Source organism: Gorilla gorilla, chromosome 23, assembly GCF_029281585.2.
Source record: "Gorilla gorilla gorilla isolate KB3781 chromosome 23, NHGRI_mGorGor1-v2.1_pri, whole genome shotgun sequence".
Lineage (NCBI taxonomy): Eukaryota > Metazoa > Chordata > Mammalia > Primates > Hominidae > Gorilla > Gorilla gorilla.
The window spans coordinates 39,551,589-39,564,844 of NC_086018.1; the positions used below are offsets into that span (position 1 = coordinate 39,551,589).

Below are 13,256 nucleotides of genomic sequence, written 5' to 3' on the forward strand. Positions count from 1 at the left end.
GATTACAGGCGTGAGCCACCACACCCAGCCCAGGTATTTCTTTATAGCAATGTGAGAACAGCCCAAAACAGAACCCACATGTGATGCTGTTCTCATTCATTCATGCATTCATTCAACATACTGTTGTGTCCAGTTGTTGGAGATGCAACGCAGAAGAAAAACTGGGCCTCAAACCGAGCTTCAACTCAGAGCACTTGGTGCTGGAGTTGGGGGGCAGCGGGTGGGCATTGAGAGAAAGAGCGAGTTTGTACTCTCCAGTAATTAAAAGTATTTGGAGCCAGGCACAGTGGCTCATGCCTATAATCCCAACATTTTGGGAGGCCGAGGCAGGAGGATTGCTTAAGGTCAGTTTGAGACCAGCCTGGGTAACAAAGTGAGATACTGTCTCTACTAAAAAAATAAAATAATTAGCTGGGTGTGATGGCACTTGCCTGTAGTCCTAGCTACTTGGGAGGCTTAGTTGGGAGGATTGCTTGAGCCCAGGAATTTGAGGCTTCAGTGAGCTTTGATCATGCCACTGCCCTCCAGCCTGGGTGACAGAGCAAGACTCTGTCTCTGAAATAAATAATAATATTCGGGCTGATTTACATGGGAGATGAGAACTGGTAAGCTAAGAGGTTAGAGACCTAAGCAGCATCCAGATCAGAGGGCCTTATGATTATATTAACAGCTAACATTCATGAGCACTTACTATATGTTAAGTACTACTTAGGTGCTTTATATGCATTAAGTTTGATCCTCAGAACAGCTGTATACAGTAGGAGCTATCGTCGTTATCTCACTTGCCCAATTGTCTCATTTTGCCTCATCTAAGGTAAACAGAGGTTAAGTAGGTCATTCAAGGTCATACAGCCAGTAAGTGGCAAACCTGGGACCCAGGCCCCAGAGTCCCTAATCATGACCACCAGACTGTGCCCCGCCATGACATTAGCCTGAGGACAGTGAAGGGAAGCCTTGGAAGGCTAGGACAGTCCAGGCGTGGTGGCTTACACCTGTAATCCCAGCACTTTGGGAGGCCGAGACCAGCGGATCACTTGAAGTCAGGAGTTCGAGACCAGCCTGGCCAACCTGGTGAAACCCTGTCTCTACTAAAAATACAAAATTAACTGGGCATGGTGGCGCATGCCTGTAATTCCAGCTACTCAGGAGGCTGAGGCAGAATCACTTGAGCCTGGGAGGCAGAGGTTGCAGTGAGACGAGATTGCGCCATTGCACTCCAGCCTGGGTGACAAGAGTGAAGCTCTGTCTCAAAAGAAAAAAAAAAAAAGAAGGCTAGGATAGGAAAATAACACAGGGACATATCAGCCGGGTAGACAGCAAATGGGAAGGGGCTGGAGCGGAGGCACGACCAGGAAGGAGGTTATTGTGTGGCCACAGCAAGAGATGGTCAGAGCAAGGCTGGTAGCCATGGAGAGTAACGCTGGTCAGAGTCCAGAGGTCTTCAGGGGGTGGAATGGGTGGGATGACCTGGAGGACAGAAGTGGGAGGAGCCGACGCCTGCGGGCTTTAGCCTTCACCTCTGAGATGGGAAACTGCAGCGGGGCCAGGCTGGGGGCAAGGGGCCAGAGCTGAAGCAGTCAGTGTGTGGGTTACCAGGCTACTGTTACGGTATTCCGCTCACAGGATTGCGACAGTGATGTGTTGGCACGTTTGGTTTACTCATTGGTAAAACCAGATATCAGGCCTCTTTATGAATTCTCCATGTTGCTCCATGGAAGGTTTGAGGTACAAAAACACACAAGCGGGCCGGGCGTGGTGGCTCACACCTCTAATCCCAGCACTTTGGGAGGCCAAAACAGGTGGATCGCGAGGTCAGGAGATCAAGACCATCCTGGCTAACATGGTAAAACCCCATCTCTACCAAAAATACAAAAAATTAGCCGGGTGTGGTGGCGGGAGCCTGTAGTCCCAGCTACTCAGGAGGCTGAGGCAGGAGAATGGCGTGAACCCGGGAGGCAGAGCTTGCAGTGAGCCGAGATTGTGCCACCACACTCCAGCCTGGGTGACAGAGCGAGACTCCGTCTCAAAAAAAAAAAAAACCAACAAAAAAAAACCACCACAAGTGGCTTCATTTTCAAGCTCCGTGACCACAGAGCTTCTCTACCTGTTGCGTCCCTGCATGTGCTCTGGCCTAACCCAGTGTCTGATACATGTTATTTGAATGAACAAAATAATAATAAAAGAATTGGCCGGGCGCAGTGGCTCACGCCTGTAATCCCAGCACTTTGGGAGGCCAAGGCAGGTGGATCACAAGGCCAGGAGTTCAAGAACATCCTGGCCAAGATGGTGAAACCCCATCTCTACTAAAAATACAAAAAATTAGCCAGGCACGGTGGCATGTGCCTATAATCCCAGCTACTCAGGAGGCTGAGGCAGGAGAATCGCTTGAACTTGGAGGGCAGAGGTTGCAGTGAGCTGAGATCATGCCACTGCACTCCAGCCTGGGCGACAGAGTGAGACTCTGTCTAAAAAAAAAAAAAAAGAATTGCTGAAGGTATAGGAGTGAGGGAGAAATAGGGCTGGAAACTCACCAAGGCAGGAGAAAGAGAGTCACTCAGGATGACTAGGAGCGTAGCGTTTCCATGCCACAGCACACGAGCTGAGCACCTGCAGGGATGCCCATGACCCTCTCAGTGCCCCACAGCCTCTCTGTAAAAGGGAAGCAGCAGTAGATCCCATCTCAAATTACTGTCCATCAGCAGAGTGCTGGCTGAAAAGAAAACATGGTACATCACATACCAGAAAAATATGAAGCCATGAAAAAGAATGAGAATGTCCTTTGTGTATTGATATAGAATGATATTTAGGATATATTGTTAAATCTAAAAATACAAGGTGCAGAGCACTGTGTAATGGTGTAATGGGATGTTACCATTTGTGTAAAAAAGGGAGAAAAATAATTATCTAATGTTATTTTATTCAGAAAATAGCTCTGGAGGGTTCATAACAAGTGGATTACACTGGTTGTCTCTGGAGTAAGGAATGAACAGCTGAAGCGGGGTGAGGGGCAGTGGGAGGGGAGAGAATTTTTTCCTAAATGCACTTTGGAATCTTTTTTTTTTTTTTTTTTTAAGAGACAACAAGGTCTTGGCCCGGCGCAGTGGCTCACACTTGTAATCCCAGCACTTTGGGAGGCCGAGGCGGCTGGATCATCTGATGTCAGGATTTCGAGACCAGCCTGGCCAACATACCCCATCTCTAATAAAATTACAAAAAATAAGCCAGGCATGGTGGCGGGCACCTCTAATTCCAGCTACTCGGGAGGCTGAGGCAGGAGAATCACTTCAACCCAGGAGGCAAAAGTTGCAGCAAGCCGAGGTCATGCCATTGCACTCCAGCCTGGGCAACAAGAGTGAAACTCTGTCTAAAAAACAAACAAACAAACAAACAAAAAACAGAGAGAGAGAGAGAGAGACAAGGTCTCACTGTGTCATCCAGGCTGGAGTGCAGCAGTGCAATCATAGCTCACTGCAGCCTTGAACTCCTGGGCTCAAGCAATTCCCCAGTCTTAGCCTCCTGCATGGCTGTAGCTGTGTACTATAGGCACGTACCACTCCACCTGGCTAATTTTTTTATTTTTTATTTTTGTAGGAATGGGGTCTCACTATGTTGCCCACGCTGGTCTCGAACTCCTGAGCTCAAGTGATCTTCCCTCCTCGGCCTCCCAAAGTGCTGACATTAGAGGTGTAAGCCATTGTGCCCCGCCAGGAATCTTCTTTGTGTGGGATCATGGGAATATATCACCTGTTCAAAATGAATAAAACAAAATTTAAAAAGCAATTAAGATTTTTTTTCATATCTTAAAAAAAAAGCTTCTCTTGGCCCCCTTTCCTGGCCCCCTTTTCCTCCAGTGAATGCTCCATTTTTCTGCTCCCTTTACTAGCAAAACTGCTTGAAACAGTCGTCTGTACTTGTTGGGTCCCATCCAAACCTCTCTTCTCTCTCCGACCTGCTTCAGCCAGGGTTCTGCCCCTGCTGCTCCAGGGAATATGCTTCCTGAGGGTCATTAATGGACTCCGTGTTGCCAAATCAGTGGTAATTCTGTCCTCAGTGGCAGTTTTTGTCCCAGAAGGTCAGACACCCTTTCCCCTGTGGCCCAGCAATGTTCTCCACCCACCTCACAGACTCCTCTCTCGGCCTCACAACACTGGTGGGCCTTGGGCTCACTTTCGGTTCTGGGTACACTTCTGCGGGTACCGTGCCTCCACACAGCACCTGCCGCTCATGGCTCCACCCCTTCCTGCCAGCCTAGCCTGTCTCCCCGAGCACAGACTCCATAGCTCCATCTGGTCACTCGAGTTTAACATGCGTCACAGTGGGACTCCTGGCTGGCCCTCCCAACAAACCTGCTCTTATTCATCTTCCCTGTCTCTTTTTTTTTTTTTTTTGAGACAAGGTCTGTCGCCAAGGCTGGAATGTAGTATTGAGATCACAGCTCACTGCAGCCTCTACCTCCTAGGCTCAAGTGATCCTCCCACTTCAGCCTCTCCAGTAGCTGAGACTACAGGCGCACACCACCACACTCAGCTAATTTTTGTATTTTTTATATTTATTTATTATTTATTTATTTATTTATTTTTGAGACAGAGTTTCACTCTTGTTGCCCAGGCTGGAGTATGATAGTGTGATCTCGGCTCACTGCAACCTCTGCCTCCAGGGTTCAAGTGATTCTCCTGGCTCAGCCTCCCAAGTAGCTGGGATTACAGGCATGTGCCACCACGCCCGGCTAATTTTTTGAATTTTTTTAGTAGAGACAGGGTTTCACCATGTTGGTCAGGCTGGTCTCGAATCCCTGACCTCAGGTGATCCGCCTGCCTCGGTTCCCCAGAGTGCAGGGATTACAGGCATCAGCCACTGCGCCCAGCCTCATTTTTGTATTTTTTTTAGAGATGAGGTCTTGCCGTGTTGCCCAAGCTGGTCTTGAACTGAGCTCAAGCAATCCTCCTGCCTCAGCCTCCCAAAGTGCTGGGATTATAGGCATGACCCACTGTGCCCAGCCTCTTCCCTGTCTTAGAAAATGACTTCTCCACTCTTCGTTGCTCAGGTCCAGGCTTCAGAATCATTCTCCACTCTTTGTCTCTCACACTCTTTGTGAATCCCTGAGCAAATCCTGTTGTTGCTATCTCCAAAATGCATCCAGAATCCGACCTTTCTCCATCAACTCCACTGCCATTTTTGGGTCCCAGCCATCCTCAATCCTCCCCGGGCCATCGCAGCAGCCCCAGTACAGGTTTCCACGTTCCTGTCCTTACGCCCTGCCGCCTACAGGCAACACAGAAGCCAGAGAATTGCTGTTTCAGTGTCAGTCAGGAATTTTCTCTCTTCCCCTGCAGACTGTGCAACACCCCATCTCCCTAGAGGAAAAAGCCCAGGCCTTAGGATGGCCTTCACAGCCCTTGGGGTCCCCCTGCCCCAGGACTCCTCCAACCTCATGCCCCACTCCTCCGCCTGGCGGCTGTTTTTCAGACACCCCAGACCCACCCCCACTCAGGTCCTCCACCTGTGCCGTTTCCTCTCGCTGAACACCCTTCCAGTCACCTCCTCCAGCTCCTTGCTGTAACGTCACCTTGGTGAGGCTTGCCCCGGCCCCCTGTTTTATTTTTGTTTATTTATTTTGTAGAGACAAAGTCTCATTATGTTGCCCAGGCTGGTCTTAAACTCCTGAGCTCAAGCGATCCTCTTGCCTCAGCCTCCCAAAGTGCCAGGATTACAGGCGTGAGCTACCAAGCCCAGCCTTGACCCCCTGGTTTAACCACTCACCACCATCCCCACACTTCCCTGTTTAATTTTCCCTGGCAATGCCTAGGCTAGCATTCCTAGTCTTCCAACATGACATTATTTATTTATTAAGCTATTTTTGTTTGTTAGGCTTTTTTTCTTTTTTCGACAGGTCTTGCTCTGTTGCCCAGCAGAATGCAGTGAATTCCTGGGCTCAAGGAATCCTCCTGTCTCAACCTCCCCAGTAGATGGAACTATAGGCACTTGTCACCATGTCCAACTTTTTTTTTTCTTTTTGAGATGGAGTCTCGCTCTGTCACCAAGGCTGGAGTGCAGTGGCATGATCTCTGCTTACTGCAAGCTCCGCCTCCTGGATTCACGCCATTCTCCTGCCTCAGCCTCCTGAGTAGCTGGGATTACAGGCACGTGCCACCACTCCTGGCTAATTTTTGTATTTTTAGTAGAGACAGGGTTTTGCCATGTTGGCCAGCCTGGTCTTGAACTCCTGACCTCAGGTGATCCACTCGCCTCAGCCTCCCAAAGTGCTGGGATTACAGGCGTGAGCCACCGTGCCTGGCCTTATTTATTTGGGTACTTTTAAAACCTCCCTCACACACCTATAATCCCAGTGCTTTGGGAGGCCGAGGTGGGCGGATCACAAGGTCAGGAGATCGAGACCATCCTGGCTAACACGGTGAAACCCCGTCTCTACTAAAAAATACAAAAAATTAGCCGGGCATGGTGGTGGACGCCTGTAGTCCCAGCTACTCGGGAGGCTGAGACAGGAGAATTGCCTGAACCCGGGAGGTGGAGCTTGTAGTGAACCGATATTGCGCCACTGCACTACTCCAGCCTGGGTGACAGAGCGAGACTCCATCTCAAAACAACAACAACAACAACAACAAAAAGTCCCTGCATGGAGGCCAAGGCACAGGCAGAAGTGCCACTGGGAAAGGAGATTCTAGAAAAGGCCTAAACACTAGACATCCTGGGCCAGGTGCGGTGGCTCACACCTGTAATCCCAGCACTTTGGGAGGCCGAGGCTGGCAAATGACTTGTGGTCAAGAGTTCAAACCAGGCTGGCCAATATGGTGAAACTCCATCTCTGCTAAAAATACAAAAATTAGCCAGGTGTGGTGGCAGGTGCCTGTAATCCCAGCTGCTCAGGAGGCTGAGGCAGGAGAATCGCTTGAACCCAGGAGGTGGAGGTTGCAGTGAGCTGAGATTGCACCATTGTACTCCAGCCTGGGTGTCGCAGCAACTCCATCTCAAAAAATAAAAATAAAAATAAAAACAACTAGACATCCAGATGTCACCCAGGATGCTGCTCCCTGGTTTGGCTTGGGCCAAAAGTGAAATGCAGAGAGTCACCAGGTATTTGGTGAGGGCCTCAGAGGCCCTCCTATAGGGGCCTGTGCTCTGGGGGGACTGACAGGAAACGGAAATAGACACGTAGGGAGATCACTCCAGGTGGTGCCATTGAGAGGGTCACATGGATAACATGATGGGGCATAACTAGAGACCACTGCCCTCGCCAGGGCACCAGTTATAGCTTTGTTCAGAAGGTGAGGACGAAGGGGAACCCTCAGCATTGAGAAGGCTGGAGGCCCATGGCCCAGAGGGTCCAGAAGTGTGTGTGAATGGACGGATGGCTGAGGGAGACTTGGCTCACAGCCCAGACCAGCCCTGGAGCAGCCGGGAGACAGACTGCTACCCCAGCCTCAGGATCTCAGGGCAGGGTGCAGGGGAGGTTGACTGTGGGCCAGAGCCCGCTACCCATCACAGAGAGCTACTCCCACGGACCTGGGAGGAATTCTGGAAGGAGTCTGAGCAGCAGCTGCAGAAGGAGACCCTGCCTCACGGCCCAGGGACCTCAGCTGGGGGAACCCCCTCACCTCCCCCATTCTTCTGCCTGCAGTGATCGCTACCCCAGACAAGGGTGCCAAGCTCTGAAGCCTGCTGGCCACAAAGAGGCTCTGCCAGGTTGCCAGCTATGCTGTTTGTTGGCAGAAGCATGTCATTCCTTCCCCTCTCATTTCAGATGAGGAGCAGACCTCTCATCAGGACCCCCAAATCCCATACTGCTGCCCTTCTCCTACATGCTGTTCCAGCGACATTTGCAATTGTAAGTTGCTTGAATGTGCAGAGTTGTTTCTCGCCTCTGGGTGTTCCCTTCCCTGCCTTTTTTTTTTTTTTTTTTTTTTGAGAGGGAGTCTCGCTCTGTTGCCAGGCGGGAGTACAGTGGGGTGATCTTGGCTCACCGCAACCTCTGCCTCCCGGGTTCAAGCGATTCTCCTGCCTCAGCCTCCCGAGTAGCTGGTACTACAGGGACACGCCACCACACCCAGCTAATTTTTGTACTTTTAGTAGAGACGAGGTCTCACCATGTTCGCCAGGATGGTCTTGATCTCTTGACCTCGTGATCCACCCACCTCGGCCTCCCAAAGTGCTGGGATTACAGGTGTGAGCCACCATACCCAACCCCCTTATTTTTTATTTTTGTAACTTGTGATTCTACATTTGTCTGTGGATTTTGTATCATCTGTATCATTTGTAGATGAGATGTGAGCTCCATGAACTCAAGGAGCTCACCTGCGTTGTCTGCCACTGTCTTCCTGGAGCCTTGGCCATCTGGTACATGGTAGCAGGCAATAAATATTTGCTGAACGTATGAATGAATGCACAAATGATGTGGTCAGATCTGCAGGAAAAGATCTTCCCTGGCAGAAGGGTGGTAGTCGGATTGGAGGAGACAAGTGGGAGACAAGGAGAGAGGAAGGAAGGACCACTCTGATTTACTGAGTCCAGGTTGGAGATGAGTCCCACTGTAGGGGAGATGGGCACTAGGGGATTGAAAAGACATTTCAAAGACAGTGTGGCATGGCAGGAAGAATAGGAGTGTAATGAAGCCAGAACCTCTGTGTGTGTGTGTGTGTGTGTGTGTGTGTGTGTGTGTGTGTTTGAAATGGAGTCTTGCTCTGTCGCCAGGCTAAGAGTGCAGTGCCGCGATCTTGGCTCGCTGCAACCTCCGCCTCCTGGGTTCAAGCAATTCTCCTGCCTCAGCCTCCCGAATAGCTAAGACTATAGGCACTTGTCACAATGCCCAGCTAGTTTTGTACTTTTAGTAGAGACAGGGTTTCACCATGTTGTCCAGGATGGTCTCGATCTCTTGACCTCGTGATCCTCCCGCCTCAGCCTCTCAAAGTGCTGAGATTACAGGCATGAGCCACCGTGCCTGGCTGAACCTCTGTGTTTTAATACCAGCTCCATCACCAGCTGTGATGCTCTGTGCCTGAGCATCCTCATCATCTTGTCACACGGCACCAACACCTTAGAGGTGTATGTATCTCAAAGGGATGCGGATTCAATGCCACATAGGTCCAGGCCTGGCCACCACAGGTGGGCTGACTGTCGATAACAGGAGTGAGAATTGTAATTCAGGTGGAATCAGTAGTCGCAGGGGCTGTTTGGCCCTAACCCACCTCTTCGGCTTCTCCAAGGCAAGGGAGGCTTTCGAGGAGATGAGCTTTTGAATTCTCAGCTTTTCACAAAAATAGCCTCCACGCCGGAGCCCCTGGTTTCAAGCAGACGATTTCTTTGTTACTCAGCTGCTGGTGGGTGGGTGGGTGGGGCTGCGGCTGCTCTTTTCCTGAATGAACAGCTGTGCCCTCTCATTGCCGGCTCAGGAATAATCATAACACTGCTTCAATGCTCGGCCCAGCCTCCTTCATTCACTGCTCTCTGGCTGCCTGGCAGCTCTGGGCACATGTTCAACAGCCCATCGGAGGGGCCAAGAGAAAGGAGACTGGACGTGAAGGGAGGGGTCAGGGCCTTGGCCACAGCCGCTGGGCCTCAGCCTCCTGAGAGCTGGCCTCCGGGACCCTGCCTCATGTTCCGCATTCCCTTCCCTCACCCTGTCCCCTGACACTGACTCCTTTCTGTTCCTCCGCCACCCCAAGCTCATATACAGCCAAGGGCCTTCCAACCTCCTGAGCTTCTTCCCTCTCGATGTCTTCTCTCTAGGTCCTGACAAGCTGGGTCCCAAGGTCACCTGGAGTGCAGGAAAGTCCGCCCGGCCACTCCCCCTCTGCTGGCCAATCAGCTTATAACCCATCACTCAAACAACGTGGGGGCCCCCGGGAGAAGGGCCAGCCTGGGCATCCACATTCCAGCTCAAGTCCTGATGCCAGTTCTGGTTGGCCAAGCCTGGGCCAGAGGTCCTACAGACCAAGAGAGGGGAGAGGTGATTCCCCAGGTGACAACATCAAGGCAGTTCTCAGCAAACAGGATAGTAAGGGTGGCCAGGGAAAACTGCCAGCGTCCACTATGGCTCCAGCGCTTCTGCTGGGAGGGCAGGTTGGTGTGTTTGAAAAACATGGGTCCACCGGGCGCAGTGGCTCACGCCTGTAATCCCAGCACTGTGGGAGGCTGAGGTGGGCGGATTGCCTGAGGTCAGGAGTTCGAGACCAGTCTGGCCAACATGGTGAAACCCTGTCTCTACTAAAAATACAAAAAAAGTAGCCGGACGTGGTGGCGTCCTCCTGTAATCCCAGCTATTCAGGAGGCTGAAGCAGGGGAATTGCTTGAACCAGGGGTGTGGAGGTTGCAGTGAGCCAAGATCGCACCCCTACACTCCAGCCTGGGCAACAGAGCAAGACTCCGTCTAAAAAAAAGAAAAAAAAGAAAAAAAAAACATGGGTCCAGAGATCAGGCTTGGGGCCTCTGCTCCAGCACTCCTCCACTTCGGAGCCGCGTGACTCAGTGGAGCCCCACGAGCTCTCTGAGCTGTTTCCTCATCCCACCGAACCCGATAGAGCGGTCAGAAGAAGCAGGCAAGGGGCTAGGCGCAGTGGCTCCTGCCTGTAATTCCAGCACTTTGAGAGGCCGAGGCAGGTGGATCACCTGAGGTCAGGAGTACAAGACCAGCCTGGCCAACATGGCGAAACCTCATCTCTACTAAAAATACAAAAATTAGCCAGATGTGGTGGCACACGCCTGTAGTCCCAGCTACTCAGGAGGCTGAGGCAGGGGAATTGCTTGAACCCGGGAGGCAGAGGTTGCAGTAAGCTGAGATCACACCACTGCACTCCAGCCTGGGTGACAGAGCGAGACTCTGTCTCCAAAAAAAAAAAAAAAAAAAGAAGAAGAAGAACCAGGCAAGGGGATGCCTGTGAAGGCCCTTTGAAAGATATTATTGCTGGGCCAGGCGCGGTGGCTCACGCCTGTAATCCCAGCACTTTGGGAGGCCGAGGCGGGCGGATCAGGAGATCAGGAGATCAGGAGATCGAGATCGTCCTGGCTAACACGGTGAAACCACGTCTCTACTAAAAATACAAAAAATTAGCCGGGCGTGGCTGCAGGTGCCGGTAGTCCCAGCTACTCGGGAGGCTGAGGCAGGAGAATGGCCTGAACCTAGGAAGTGGAGCTTGCAGTGAGCCGAGATCTCGCCACTGCACTCCAGCCTGAGCGACAGAGTGAGACTCCGTCTCAAAAAAAAAAAAAAAAAAAGAAAGATATTATTGCTGGAGGAGAGGAAGGCAAAGAAGAAAGAAGAGACGATGTTATCCTAGCACTTTGGGAGGCCAAGGTAGGAGGATCGCTTGAGGCCAGGAGTTTGAGACTAGCCTGGGCAACATAATGAGACCCCATCTCTATAAAAATTTTTTGAAAACTTAGCCAGGCATGGTGGTGCACCCCTGTAGTCCCAGCTACTCATGAGGCTGAGGCGGGAGGATCATTTGAACCCAGGAGTTGGAAGCTGCAGTGAACTGTGATTGCGCCACTGCATTCCAGCCTGGGTAACAAAGCAAGACCCTGTTTCAAAAAAGAAAAAATAAATAAATAAAAAGGAGGAAAGAGAGAGGAGAATTTAAAGGGGAAGGGAGGCTCCTCTGGGTAGAGTTCTCAGGTGGGGGTGTGAAATAAAATCAGAACCCTGGCTGGGCGCGGTGGCTCACGTCTGTAATCCCAGCACTTTGGGAGGCTGAGGTGGGTGGATCACGAGGTCGGGAGATCGAGACCATTCTGGCCAACATGGTGAAACCCTGTCTCTACTAAAAATACAAAAAAATTAGCTGGGTGTGGTGGTGTGTGTCTGTAGTCCCAGCTACTCAGGAGGCTGAGGCAGGAGAATCGCTTGAACCCGGGAAGCGGAGGTTGCAGCGAGCTGAGATCAAGCCACTGCCCTCCAGCCTGGGCGACACAGCAATACTCTCTAAAAAAAATAATAATAATTCAGAACATCCCCAGGTAACCACAGGCAGCATTTCTCAACAGTCTCTCCTGCAGAACCAGAAACCCAGACTGTCTGAGCCTGATTGTCCTGAGAGGTTCCGGAAGGGCAGGGGCGTGTGGTGACACTGGGTGCTCCTGGGTTCCAGTACCTCTCTAGCCAGTTGGAAGAATATAGGCAAGTCAAGTCCTTCCTCCTCCCTGAGCCTCTAATTCCTCACCAGTAAAGTAGGGATGATAAAAATAAATTATTAAATTGTTGTGAGGTTTCAATGAGGGCAAAGCTTGCTGCCTGAAACAGAGCAAGCTCTTGTGGCGTCTTAGCTATTTGTATTAGTTACTTGTATTCTTCTCTGCGGTTTCCCTTTTAACTCCCACCTCCTTTTTATTTTAAAAAGACTCCTTTTGAAAATGCCAGCCTGCCTCAGTAGTACCAGGAGACACCAGGGAAAGGCTTCCTTCTTTCCAAGCTGAGGCTGAGAAGGAATGGGAAGAACGAAGAGAAGCACCTTTGTGGAGGCCTCCTCCAGCCGGCCCTGGGTTTAGGAACATCACACACTCAACCTCCAAAGGCCCTCAGGGGCTGGCCCAAGGTCACACAGCTTGACAGTGCAGAGCACTTCAAAGCCAGGGCGTGTGGTGTAGAACAGGCTGGGTGCCTGAATTCAATCAGCCCTCTCTACTTCTCTACTCAGAGCCTCCCAGGCTGTGGGGTGTGCACCTGTGCACCTTCAAGCCGATCACTTCCTTGGGGTCCTCGTCAATTCAATTCCATGGAAATATTACAAGGGGTAGACAGAGATGAGCCGTGTCAGTGTCTGTACTAGCAGAGGGCAGGACCACTGAGCGTCCGGAGGGGAGATGAGTGTCTGGGTGTCCCTGGGAACCTGGCTTGTCTCGACCCCTCTGGGGGGCTCCTCTCGGCTCTGACCTCCATTCTCCCAGACTCACCCCCACTCATGCCCACCCACCCCGAGGGGCCCCCCAGTGTGCACTCACACACTCACACTCAACCTCACCACCCCACTTGCTCTCTAATTACCAGGAACGTGGCGCTGTCTCAGGTTCTTCCTCCCCTGCATTCCTCAGCAGCTGCCCTCACTGGGCAGGGCAAATTATACCGTGGCCCAACCATAAAAGCCACTTTCCAAAAAAAGAAGCTTTAAGGCCCCCGAGAGACGCAGCTGAGCCTCTCACCTGGCAGTGCCTGACTCAGGAGGTGAAGTCTGGGCCATGAGCCACAGAGCCTGGTGTCCCTTTAAGCAGGGAGTACAAATTCTCATCCCTCCCTCCTGCTCTCCCTGACG

General features: G+C 51.4%; 1 long non-coding RNA gene across 1 annotated transcript; it reads right to left on the reverse strand.

Annotated features, from left to right (window-relative positions):
• Positions 1–3,564: 3,564 nt before the first annotated feature.
• On the reverse strand, positions 3,565–13,157 carry LOC129529524 (uncharacterized). Its single transcript, XR_008675065.1, has 2 exons — positions 12,992–13,157; positions 3,565–3,744 (listed from the first exon to the last, which is right to left on the reverse strand). It is a non-coding gene; the product is annotated as an uncharacterized lncRNA (long non-coding RNA).
• Between the last annotated feature and the right edge of the window lie 99 nt (positions 13,158–13,256).